The 11,133-nt window shown below is 47.6% G+C and overlaps 8 non-coding genes across 8 annotated transcripts; all 8 read left to right on the top strand.

Moving 5' to 3' along the window:
- Positions 1-79: 79 nt before the first annotated feature.
- Positions 80-270, top strand: LOC142733005 (U2 spliceosomal RNA). The gene has a single exon (XR_012879829.1). It is a non-coding gene; the product is annotated as a U2 spliceosomal RNA (small nuclear RNA).
- Positions 271-1,564: 1,294 nt separating this feature from the next.
- LOC142733004 (U2 spliceosomal RNA) lies at positions 1,565-1,755 on the top strand. Its single transcript, XR_012879828.1, has one exon. It is a non-coding gene; the product is annotated as a U2 spliceosomal RNA (small nuclear RNA).
- Positions 1,756-3,062: 1,307 nt separating this feature from the next.
- Positions 3,063-3,253, top strand: LOC142733003 (U2 spliceosomal RNA). The gene has a single exon (XR_012879827.1). It is a non-coding gene; the product is annotated as a U2 spliceosomal RNA (small nuclear RNA).
- Positions 3,254-4,542: 1,289 nt separating this feature from the next.
- LOC142733000 (U2 spliceosomal RNA) lies at positions 4,543-4,733 on the top strand. The gene has a single exon (XR_012879825.1). It is a non-coding gene; the product is annotated as a U2 spliceosomal RNA (small nuclear RNA).
- A 1,292-nt stretch (positions 4,734-6,025) lies between these two features.
- Positions 6,026-6,216, top strand: LOC142732999 (U2 spliceosomal RNA). The gene has a single exon (XR_012879824.1). It is a non-coding gene; the product is annotated as a U2 spliceosomal RNA (small nuclear RNA).
- Positions 6,217-7,504: 1,288 nt separating this feature from the next.
- Positions 7,505-7,695, top strand: LOC142732998 (U2 spliceosomal RNA). The gene has a single exon (XR_012879823.1). It is a non-coding gene; the product is annotated as a U2 spliceosomal RNA (small nuclear RNA).
- A 1,292-nt stretch (positions 7,696-8,987) lies between these two features.
- Positions 8,988-9,178, top strand: LOC142732997 (U2 spliceosomal RNA). The gene has a single exon (XR_012879822.1). It is a non-coding gene; the product is annotated as a U2 spliceosomal RNA (small nuclear RNA).
- A 1,280-nt stretch (positions 9,179-10,458) lies between these two features.
- LOC142732996 (U2 spliceosomal RNA) lies at positions 10,459-10,649 on the top strand. Its single transcript, XR_012879821.1, has one exon. It is a non-coding gene; the product is annotated as a U2 spliceosomal RNA (small nuclear RNA).
- The last annotated feature ends 484 nt before the right edge of the window (positions 10,650-11,133 follow it).

Here is an 11,133-nt window from a genome sequence, read left to right as displayed (position 1 = left end):
GCCTAGAAGTAGCTGAATCGCTGCAAGGGCTGAACAGCAGTATCGGGCAGGCTCGGGCAACGCGCGGCCCGTTCGGGTTATCGCTTCTCGGCCTTTTGGCTAAGATCAAGTGTAGTATCTGTTCTTATCAGTTTAATATCTGATACGTCCCCTATCTGGGGACCATATATTAAATGGATTTTTAGAACAGGGAGATGGAAATAGAGCTTGCTCTGTCCACTCCACGCATTGACCTGGTATTGCAGTATTTCCAGGACCGGTGCACCCTTTCCTTATGTGTTGACTAAAAGCAGATTCCAAAAGTGTTTTGTCTTTGCTATTGTTTCTGTCTTTCTGAAGGGATCTCCCCTTTTAATCCCATTATTTCAACACCTGTTGGACAATGCATGAGTGATAATGAGCTCATTGATTAAATGCAATTAATGAATAGATTGCCACCTCTTGTTGTGTGTCGTCTGTGTTTCTGTGTTTCCGGCATTTCACATTGGAACACCTCATTCACCTTCCTTGTCTTCTCTCCGCCCTCCCTTTTAGGTAAGTTAAAGAGCTGCACCTGAGCCAGCCACTGATTGATTGATTGATTGATTGATTGATTGATTGATTGATTGATTGATTGATTGATTGATGCAGCACAACAGTCAAATAGTGGAGTGGAGTAGGGGAACAGCAAACAGCCAATAAAGCAGCCCGCCCGCTCGCCTGCCCGCCACAATGGACCTACCTGTGTACACTAGATGGATGTGATGGAATGTACTGTCGTCCCTACATTTCAAGAAGAAGTAAGAATTGCAGTTGCAACAAAGCCTTGCTTGCCTACAAAGAGAGCAGCAATTTGGATTTGTTACTATGTTACCTAGAAGAATAACAAACTGTGCAAGGATGGAGGTTGTAGGAGCATGGAGAAGTTGTCTGTAAAGTTGGTGGATGCCTATTTTCCATTTTGCAGTCCCTTGTCTCCCTCTTGTGGCCTCCTGGAGGCAACTAGCTGTGCAAAAAAAAGACAGCCTGGCGGCCGGCTGTTGCAGTGTTGCCCTCTCAGGCAACACTGAGTGACTGACTGAGCCTCACCGTCTTATATAAAGTTCAGACGGAACTTTGCACGTGTCATAGTGGAGCCCTCAGGATTCCAGAGCCAGCTTTCTGACATCATAATGGGGCCTCAGAGATAAAAGCCTGGGCCCAGGCAGTGTTGGTCAGTGCTGCTCAGCAGGCAGCACCTGGACTGGACTGGATTACAGCTGATACAAGGTGTGAAGGAACAAGGGGTGGCTGTGGGCATGCACTTGCTGCCGCTGCCAGTGTTTATCTGCATGCAGCAGGGCATTTGGGCGTTGCCAGGAAGGCGTTTTATGTAGATTCCTCCTCTTTCAGCACTGCATTGTGGTGCAAGCAAAAGAAGCAAATCCTGTCTGGCTTCCTCTCCGGCCTTTATTCACCTCCCGTGTAGCTGTGAGTGTGTGGGCCTGCAGGGCCCCATGGAATTGCCTAGAAGTAGGCTGAATCGCTGCAAGGGCTGAACAGCAGTATCGGGCAGGCTCGGGCAACGCGCGGGCCCGTTCGGGTTATCGCTTCTCGGCCTTTTGGCTAAGATCAAGTGTAGTATCTGTTCTTATCAGTTTAATATCTGATACGTCCCCTATCTGGGGACCATATATTAAATGGATTTTTAGAACAGGGAGATGGAAATAGAGCTTGCTCTGTCCACTCCACGCATTGACCTGGTATTGCAGTATTTCCAGGACCGGTGCACCCTTTCCTTATGTGTTGACTAAAAGCAGATTCCAAAAGTGTTTTTTGTCTTTGCTATTGTTTCTGTCTTTCTGAAGGGATCTCCCCTTTTAATCCCATTATTTCAACACCTGTTGGACAATGCATGAGTGATAATGAGCTCATTGATTAAATGCAATTAATGAATAGATTGCCACCTCTTGTTGTGTGTCGTCTGTGTTTCTGTGTTTCCGGCATTTCACATTGGAACACCTCATTCACCTTCCTTGTCTTCTCTCCGCCCTCCCTTTTAGGTAAGTTAAAGAGCTGCACCTGAGCCAGCCACTGATTGATTGATTGATTGATTGATTGATTGATTGATTGATTGATTGATTGATTGATTGATTGATTGATTGATGCAGCACAACAGTCAAATAGTGGAGTGGAGTAGGGGAACAGCAAACAGCCAATAAAGCAGCCCGCCCGCTCGCCTGCCCGCCACAATGGACCTACCTGTGTACACTAGATGGATGTGATGGAATGTACTGTCGTCCCTACATTTCAAGAAGAAGTAAGAATTGCAGTTGCAACAAAGCCTTGCTTGCCTACAAAGAGAGCAGCAATTTGGATTTGTTACTATGTTACCTAGAAGAATAACAAACTGTGCAAGGATGGAGGTTGTAGGAGCAAGGAGAAGTTGTCTGTAAAGTTGGTGGATGCCTATTTTCCATTTTGCGTCCCTTGTCTCCCTCTTGTGGCCTCCTGGAGGCAACTAGCTGTGCAAAAAAAAGACAGCCTGGCGGCCGGCTGTTGCAGTGTTGCCCTCTCAGGCAACACTGAGTGACTGACTGAGCCTCACCGTCTTATATAAAGTTCAGACGGAACTTTGCACGTGTCATAGTGGAGCCCTCAGGATTCCAGAGCCAGCTTTCTGACATCATAATGGGGCCTCAGAGATAAAAGCCTGGGCCCAGGCAGTGTTGGTCAGTGCTGCTCAGCAGGCAGCACTGGACTGGACTGGATTACAGCTGATACAAGGTGTGAAGGAACAAGGGGTGGCTGTGGGCATGCACTTGCTGCCGCTGCCAGTGTTTATCTGCATGGCAGCAGGGCATTTGGGCGTTGCCAGGAAGGCGTTTTTATGTAGATTCCTCCTCTTTCAGCACTGCATTGTGGTGCAAGCAAAAGAAGCAAATCCTGTCTGGCTTCCTCTCCGGCCTTTATTCACCTCCCGTGTAGCTGTGAGTGTGTGAGCCTGCAGGGCCCCATGGAATTGCCTAGAAGTAGGCTGAATCGCTGCAAGGGCTGAACAGCAGTATCGGGCAGGCTCGGGCAACGCGCGGCCCGTTCGGGTTATCGCTTCTCGGCCTTTTGGCTAAGATCAAGTGTAGTATCTGTTCTTATCAGTTTAATATCTGATACGTCCCCTATCTGGGGACCATATATTAAATGGATTTTTAGAACAGGGAGATGGAAATAGAGCTTGCTCTGTCCACTCCACGCATTGACCTGGTATTGCAGTATTTCCAGGACCGGTGCACCCTTTCCTTATGTGTTGACTAAAAGCAGATTCCAAAAGTGTTTTTTGTCTTTGCTATTGTTTCTGTCTTTCTGAAGGGATCTCCCCTTTTAATCCCATTATTTCAACACCTGTTGGACAATGCATGAGTGATAATGAGCTCATTGATTAAATGCAATTAATGAATAGATTGCCACCTCTTGTTGTGTGTCGTCTGTGTTTCTGTGTTTCCGGCATTTCACATTGGAACACCTCATTCACCTTCCTTGTCTTCTCTCCGCCCTCCCTTTTAGGTAAGTTAAAGAGCTGCACCTGAGCCAGCCACTTGATTGATTGATTGATTGATTGATTGATTGATTGATTGATTGATTGATTGATGCAGCACAACAGTCAAATAGTGGAGTGGAGTAGGGGAACAGCAAACAGCCAATAAAGCAGCCCGCCCGCTCGCCTGCCCGCCACAATGGACCTACCTGTGTACACTAGATGGATGTGATGGAATGTACTGTCGTCCCTACATTTCAAGAAGAAGTAAGAATTGCAGTTGCAACAAAGCCTTGCTTGCCTACAAAGAGAGCAGCAATTTGGATTTGTTACTATGTTACCTAGAAGAATAACAAACTGTGCAAGGATGGAGGTTGTAGGAGCAAGGAGAAGTTGTCTGTAAAGTTGGTGGATGCCTATTTTCCATTTTGCAGTCCCTTGTCTCCCTCTTGTGGCCTCCTGGAGGCAACTAGCTGTGCAAAAAAAAGACAGCCTGGCGGCCGGCTGTTGCAGTGTTGCCCTCTCAGGCAACACTGAGTGACTGACTGAGCCTCACCGTCTTATATAAAGTTCAGACGGAACTTTGCACGTGTCATAGTGGAGCCCTCAGGATTCCAGAGCCAGCTTTCTGACATCATAATGGGGCCTCAGAGATAAAAGCCTGGGCCCAGGCAGTGTTGGTCAGTGCTGCTCAGCAGGCAGCACTGGACTGGACTGGATTACAGCTGATACAAGGTGTGAAGGAACAAGGGGTGGCTGTGGGCATGCACTTGCTGCCGCTGCCAGTGTTTATCTGCATGGCAGCAGGGCATTTGGGCGTTGCCAGGAAGGCGTTTTTATGTAGATTCCTCCTCTTTCAGCACTGCATTGTGGTGCAAGCAAAAGAAGCAAATCCTGTCTGGCTTCCTCTCCGGCCTTTATTCACCTCCCGTGTAGCTGTGAGTGTGTGAGCCTGCAGGGCCCCATGGAATTGCCTAGAAGTAGGCTGAATCGCTGCAAGGGCTGAACAGCAGTATCGGGCAGGCTCGGGCAACGCGCGGCCCGTTCGGGTTATCGCTTCTCGGCCTTTTGGCTAAGATCAAGTGTAGTATCTGTTCTTATCAGTTTAATATCTGATACGTCCCCTATCTGGGGACCATATATTAAATGGATTTTTAGAACAGGGAGATGGAAATAGAGCTTGCTCTGTCCACTCCACGCATTGACCTGGTATTGCAGTATTTCCAGGACCGGTGCACCCTTTCCTTATGTGTTGACTAAAAGCAGATTCCAAAAGTGTTTTTTGTCTTTGCTATTGTTTCTGTCTTTCTGAAGGGATCTCCCCTTTTAATCCCATTATTTCAACACCTGTTGGACAATGCATGAGTGATAATGAGCTCATTGATTAAATGCAATTAATGAATAGATTGCCACCTCTTGTTGTGTGTCGTCTGTGTTTCTGTGTTTCCGGCATTTCACATTGGAACACCTCATTCACCTTCCTTGTCTTCTCTCCGCCCTCCCTTTTAGGTAAGTTAAAGAGCTGCACCTGAGCCAGCCACTGATTGATTGATTGATTGATTGATTGATTGATTGATTGATTGATTGATTGATTGATGCAGCACAACAGTCAAATAGTGGAGTGGAGTAGGGGAACAGCAAACAGCCAATAAAGCAGCCCGCCCGCTCGCCTGCCCGCCACAATGGACCTACCTGTGTACACTAGATGGATGTGATGGAATGTACTGTCGTCCCTACATTTCAAGAAGAAGTAAGAATTGCAGTTGCAACAAAGCCTTGCTTGCCTACAAAGAGAGCAGCAATTTGGATTTGTTACTATGTTACCTAGAAGAATAACAAACTGTGCAAGGATGGAGGTTGTAGGAGCAAGGAGAAGTTGTCTGTAAAGTTGGTGGATGCCTATTTTCCATTTTGCAGTCCCTTGTCTCCCTCTTGTGGCCTCCTGGAGGCAACTAGCTGTGCAAAAAAAAGACAGCCTGGCGGCCGGCTGTTGCAGTGTTGCCCTCTCAGGCAACACTGAGTGACTGACTGAGCCTCACCGTCTTATATAAAGTTCAGACGGAACTTTGCACGTGTCATAGTGGAGCCCTCAGGATTCCAGAGCCAGCTTTCTGACATCATAATGGGGCCTCAGAGATAAAAGCCTGGGCCCAGGCAGTGTTGGTCAGTGCTGCTCAGCAGGCAGCACTGGACTGGACTGGATTACAGCTGATACAAGGTGTGAAGGAACAAGGGGTGGCTGTGGGCATGCACTTGCTGCCGCTGCCAGTGTTTATCTGCATGGCAGCAGGGCATTTGGGCGTTGCCAGGAAGGCGTTTTTATGTAGATTCCTCCTCTTTCAGCACTGCATTGTGGTGCAAGCAAAAGAAGCAAATCATGTCTGGCTTCCTCTCCGGCCTTTATTCACCTCCCGTGTAGCTGTGAGTGTGTGAGCCTGCAGGGCCCCATGGAATTGCCTAGAAGTAGGCTGAATCGCTGCAAGGGCTGAACAGCAGTATCGGGCAGGCTCGGGCAACGCGCGGCCCGTTCGGGTTATCGCTTCTCGGCCTTTTGGCTAAGATCAAGTGTAGTATCTGTTCTTATCAGTTTAATATCTGATACGTCCCCTATCTGGGGACCATATATTAAATGGATTTTTAGAACAGGGAGATGGAAATAGAGCTTGCTCTGTCCACTCCACGCATTGACCTGGTATTGCAGTATTTCCAGGACCGGTGCACCCTTTCCTTATGTGTTGACTAAAAGCAGATTCCAAAAGTGTTTTTTGTCTTTGCTATTGTTTCTGTCTTTCTGAAGGGATCTCCCCTTTTAATCCCATTATTTCAACACCTGTTGGACAATGCATGAGTGATAATGAGCTCATTGATTAAATGCAATTAATGAATAGATTGCCACCTCTTGTTGTGTGTCGTCTGTGTTTCTGTGTTTCCGGCATTTCACATTGGAACACCTCATTCACCTTCCTTGTCTTCTCTCCGCCCTCCCTTTTAGGTAAGTTAAAGAGCTGCACCTGAGCCAGCCACTGATTGATTGATTGATTGATTGATTGATTGATTGATTGATTGATTGATTGATGCAGCACAACAGTCAAATAGTGGAGTGGAGTAGGGGAACAGCAAACAGCCAATAAAGCAGCCCGCCCGCTCGCCTGCCCGCCACAATGGACCTACCTGTGTACACTAGATGGATGTGATGGAATGTACTGTCGTCCCTACATTTCAAGAAGAAGTAAGAATTGCAGTTGCAACAAAGCCTTGCTTGCCTACAAAGAGAGCAGCAATTTGGATTTGTTACTATGTTACCTAGAAGAATAACAAACTGTGCAAGGATGGAGGTTGTAGGAGCAAGGAGAAGTTGTCTGTAAAGTTGGTGGATGCCTATTTTCCATTTTGCAGTCCCTTGTCTCCCTCTTGTGGCCTCCTGGAGGCAACTAGCTGTGCAAAAAAAAGACAGCCTGGCGGCCGGCTGTTGCAGTGTTGCCCTCTCAGGCAACACTGAGTGACTGACTGAGCCTCACCGTCTTATATAAAGTTCAGACGGAACTTTGCACGTGTCATAGTGGAGCCCTCAGGATTCCAGAGCCAGCTTTCTGACATCATAATGGGGCCTCAGAGATAAAAGCCTGGGCCCAGGCAGTGTTGGTCAGTGCTGCTCAGCAGGCAGCACTGGACTGGACTGGATTACAGCTGATACAAGGTGTGAAGGAACAAGGGGTGGCTGTGGGCATGCACTTGCTGCCGCTGCCAGTGTTTATCTGCATGGCAGCAGGGCATTTGGGCGTTGCCAGGAAGGCGTTTTTATGTAGATTCCTCCTCTTTCAGCACTGCATTGTGGTGCAAGCAAAAGAAGCAAATCCTGTCTGGCTTCCTCTCCGGCCTTTATTCACCTCCCGTGTAGCTGTGAGTGTGTGAGCCTGCAGGGCCCCATGGAATTGCCTAGAAGTAGGCTGAATCGCTGCAAGGGCTGAACAGCAGTATCGGGCAGGCTCGGGCAACGCGCGGCCCGTTCGGGTTATCGCTTCTCGGCCTTTTGGCTAAGATCAAGTGTAGTATCTGTTCTTATCAGTTTAATATCTGATACGTCCCCTATCTGGGGACCATATATTAAATGGATTTTTAGAACAGGGAGATGGAAATAGAGCTTGCTCTGTCCACTCCACGCATTGACCTGGTATTGCAGTATTTCCAGGACCGGTGCACCCTTTCCTTATGTGTTGACTAAAAGCAGATTCCAAAAGTGTTTTTTGTCTTTGCTATTGTTTCTGTCTTTCTGAAGGGATCTCCCCTTTTAATCCCATTATTTCAACACCTGTTGGACAATGCATGAGTGATAATGAGCTCATTGATTAAATGCAATTAATGAATAGATTGCCACCTCTTGTTGTGTGTCGTCTGTGTTTCTGTGTTTCCGGCATTTCACATTGGAACACCTCATTCACCTTCCTTGTCTTCTCTCCGCCCTCCCTTTTAGGTAAGTTAAAGAGCTGCACCTGAGCCAGCCACTGATTGATTGATTGATTGATTGATTGATTGATTGATTGATTGATTGATTGATTGATGCAGCACAACAGTCAAATAGTGGAGTGGAGTAGGGGAACAGCAAACAGCCAATAAAGCAGCCCGCCCGCTCGCCTGCCCGCCACAATGGACCTACCTGTGTACACTAGATGGATGTGATGGAATGTACTGTCGTCCCTACATTTCAAGAAGAAGTAAGAATTGCAGTTGCAACAAAGCCTTGCTTGCCTACAAAGAGAGCAGCAATTTGGATTTGTTACTATGTTACCTAGAAGAATAACAAACTGTGCAAGGATGGAGGTTGTAGGAGCAAGGAGAAGTTGTCTGTAAAGTTGGTGGATGCCTATTTTCCATTTTGCAGTCCCTTGTCTCCCTCTTGTGGCCTCCTGGAGGCAACTAGCTGTGCAAAAAAAAGACAGCCTGGCGGCCGGCTGTTGCAGTGTTGCCCTCTCAGGCAACACTGAGTGACTGACTGAGCCTCACCGTCTTATATAAAGTTCAGACGGAACTTTGCACGTGTCATAGTGGAGCCCTCAGGATTCCAGAGCCAGCTTTCTGACATCATAATGGGGCCTCAGAGATAAAATCCTGGGCCCAGGCAGTGTTGGTCAGTGCTGCTCAGCAGGCAGCACTGGACTGGACTGGATTACAGCTGATACAAGGTGTGAAGGAACAAGGGGTGGCTGTGGGCATGCACTTGCTGCCGCTGCCAGTGTTTATCTGCATGGCAGCAGGGCATTTGGGCGTTGCCAGGAAGGCGTTTTTATGTAGATTCCTCCTCTTTCAGCACTGCATTGTGGTGCAAGCAAAAGAAGCAAATCCTGTCTGGCTTCCTCTCCGGCCTTTATTCACCTCCCGTGTAGCTGTGAGTGTGTGAGCCTGCAGGGCCCCATGGAATTGCCTAGAAGTAGGCTGAATCGCTGCAAGGGCTGAACAGCAGTATCGGGCAGGCTCGGGCAACGCGCGGCCCATTCGGGTTATCGCTTCTCGGCCTTTTGGCTAAGATCAAGTGTAGTATCTGTTCTTATCAGTTTAATATCTGATACGTCCCCTATCTGGGGACCATATATTAAATGGATTTTTAGAACAGGGAGATGGAAATAGAGCTTGCTCTGTCCACTCCACGCATTGACCTGGTATTGCAGTATTTCCAGGACCGGTGCACCCTTTCCTTATGTGTTGACTAAAAGCAGATTCCAAAAGTGTTTTTTGTCTTTGCTATTGTTTCTGTCTTTCTGAAGGGATCTCCCCTTTTAATCCCATTATTTCAACACCTGTTGGACAATGCATGAGTAATAATGAGCTCATTGATTAAATGCAATTAATGAATAGATTGCCACCTCTTGTTGTGTGTCGTCTGTGTTTCTGTGTTTCCGGCATTTCACATTGGAACACCTCATTCACCTTCCTTGTCTTCTCTCCGCCCTCCCTTTTAGGTAAGTTAAAGAGCTGCACCTGAGCCAGCCACTGATTGATTGATTGATTGATTGATTGATTGATTGATTGATGCAGCACAACAGTCAAATAGTGGAGTGGAGTAGGGGAACAGCAAACAGCCAATAAAGCAGCCCGCCCGCTCGCCTGCCCGCCACAATGGACCTACCTGTGTACACTAGATGGATGTGATGGAATGTACTGTCGTCCCTACATTTCAAGAAGAAGTAAGAATTGCAGTTGCAACAAAGCCTTGCTTGCCTACAAAGAGAGCAGCAATTTGGATTTGTTACTATGTTACCTAGAAGAATAACAAACTGTGCAAGGATGGATGGAGGTTGTAGGAGCAAGGAGAAGTTGTCTGTAAAGTTGGTGGATGCCTATTTTCCATTTTGCAGTCCCTTGTCTCCCTCTTGTGGCCTCCTGGAGGCAACTAGCTGTGCAAAAAAAAGACAGCCTGGCGGCCGGCTGTTGCAGTGTTGCCCTCTCAGGCAACACTGAGTGACTGACTGAGCCTCACCGTCTTATATAAAGTTCAGACGGAACTTTGCACGTGTCATAGTGGAGCCCTCAGGATTCCAGAGCCAGCTTTCTGACATCATAATGGGGCCTCAGAGATAAAAGCCTGGGCCCAGGCAGTGTTGGTCAGTGCTGCTCAGCAGGCAGCACTGGACTGGACTGGATTACAGCTGATACAAGGTGTGAAGGAACAAGGGGTGGCTGTGGGCATGCACTTGCTGCCGCTGCCAGTGTTTATCTGCATGGCAGCAGGGCATTTGGGCGTTGCCAGGAAGGCGTTTTTATGTAGATTCCTCCTCTTTCAGCACTGCATTGTGGTGCAAGCAAAAGAAGCAAATCCTGTCTGGCTTCCTCTCCGGCCTTTATTCACCTCCCGTGTAGCTGTGAGTGTGTGAGCCTGCAGGGCCCCATGGAATTGCCTAGAAGTAGGCTGAATCGCTGCAAGGGCTGAACAGCAGTATCGGGCAGGCTCGGGCAACGCGCGGCCCGTTCGGGTTATCGCTTCTCGGCCTTTTGGCTAAGATCAAGTGTAGTATCTGTTCTTATCAGTTTAATATCTGATACGTCCCCTATCTGGGGACCATATATTAAATGGATTTTTAGAACAGGGAGATGGAAATAGAGCTTGCTCTGTCCACTCCACGCATTGACCTGGTATTGCAGTATTTCCAGGACCGGTGCACCCTTTCCTTATGTGTTGACTAAAAGCAGATTCCAAAAGTGTTTTTTGTCTTTGCTATTGTTTCTGTCTTTCTGAAGGGATCTCCCCTTTTAATCCCATTATTTCAACACCTGTTGGACAATGCATGAGTGATAATGAGCTCATTGATTAAATGCAATTAATGAATAGATTGCCACCTCTTGTTGTGTGTCGTCTGTGTTTCTGTGTTTCCGGCATTTCACATTGGAACACCTCATTCACCTTCCTTGTCTTCTCTCCGCCCTCCCTTTTAGGTAAGTTAAAGAGCTGCACCTGAGCCAGCCACTGATTGATTGATTGATTGATTGATTGATTGATTGATTGATTGATTGATTGATTGATGCAGCACAACAGTCAAATAGTGGAGTGGAGTAGGGGAACAGCAAACAGCCAATAAAGCAGCCCGCCCGCTCGCCTGCCCGCCACAATGGACCTACCTGTGTACACTAGATGGATGTGATGGAATGTACTG

This window comes from Rhinoderma darwinii, unplaced genomic scaffold (assembly GCF_050947455.1).
Source record: "Rhinoderma darwinii isolate aRhiDar2 unplaced genomic scaffold, aRhiDar2.hap1 Scaffold_934, whole genome shotgun sequence".
Taxonomy (NCBI): Eukaryota; Metazoa; Chordata; class Amphibia; order Anura; family Rhinodermatidae; genus Rhinoderma; species Rhinoderma darwinii.
The sequence above is the reverse complement of the archived record's forward strand: the minus strand, read 5'-3'. Positions and strand labels throughout refer to the sequence as shown.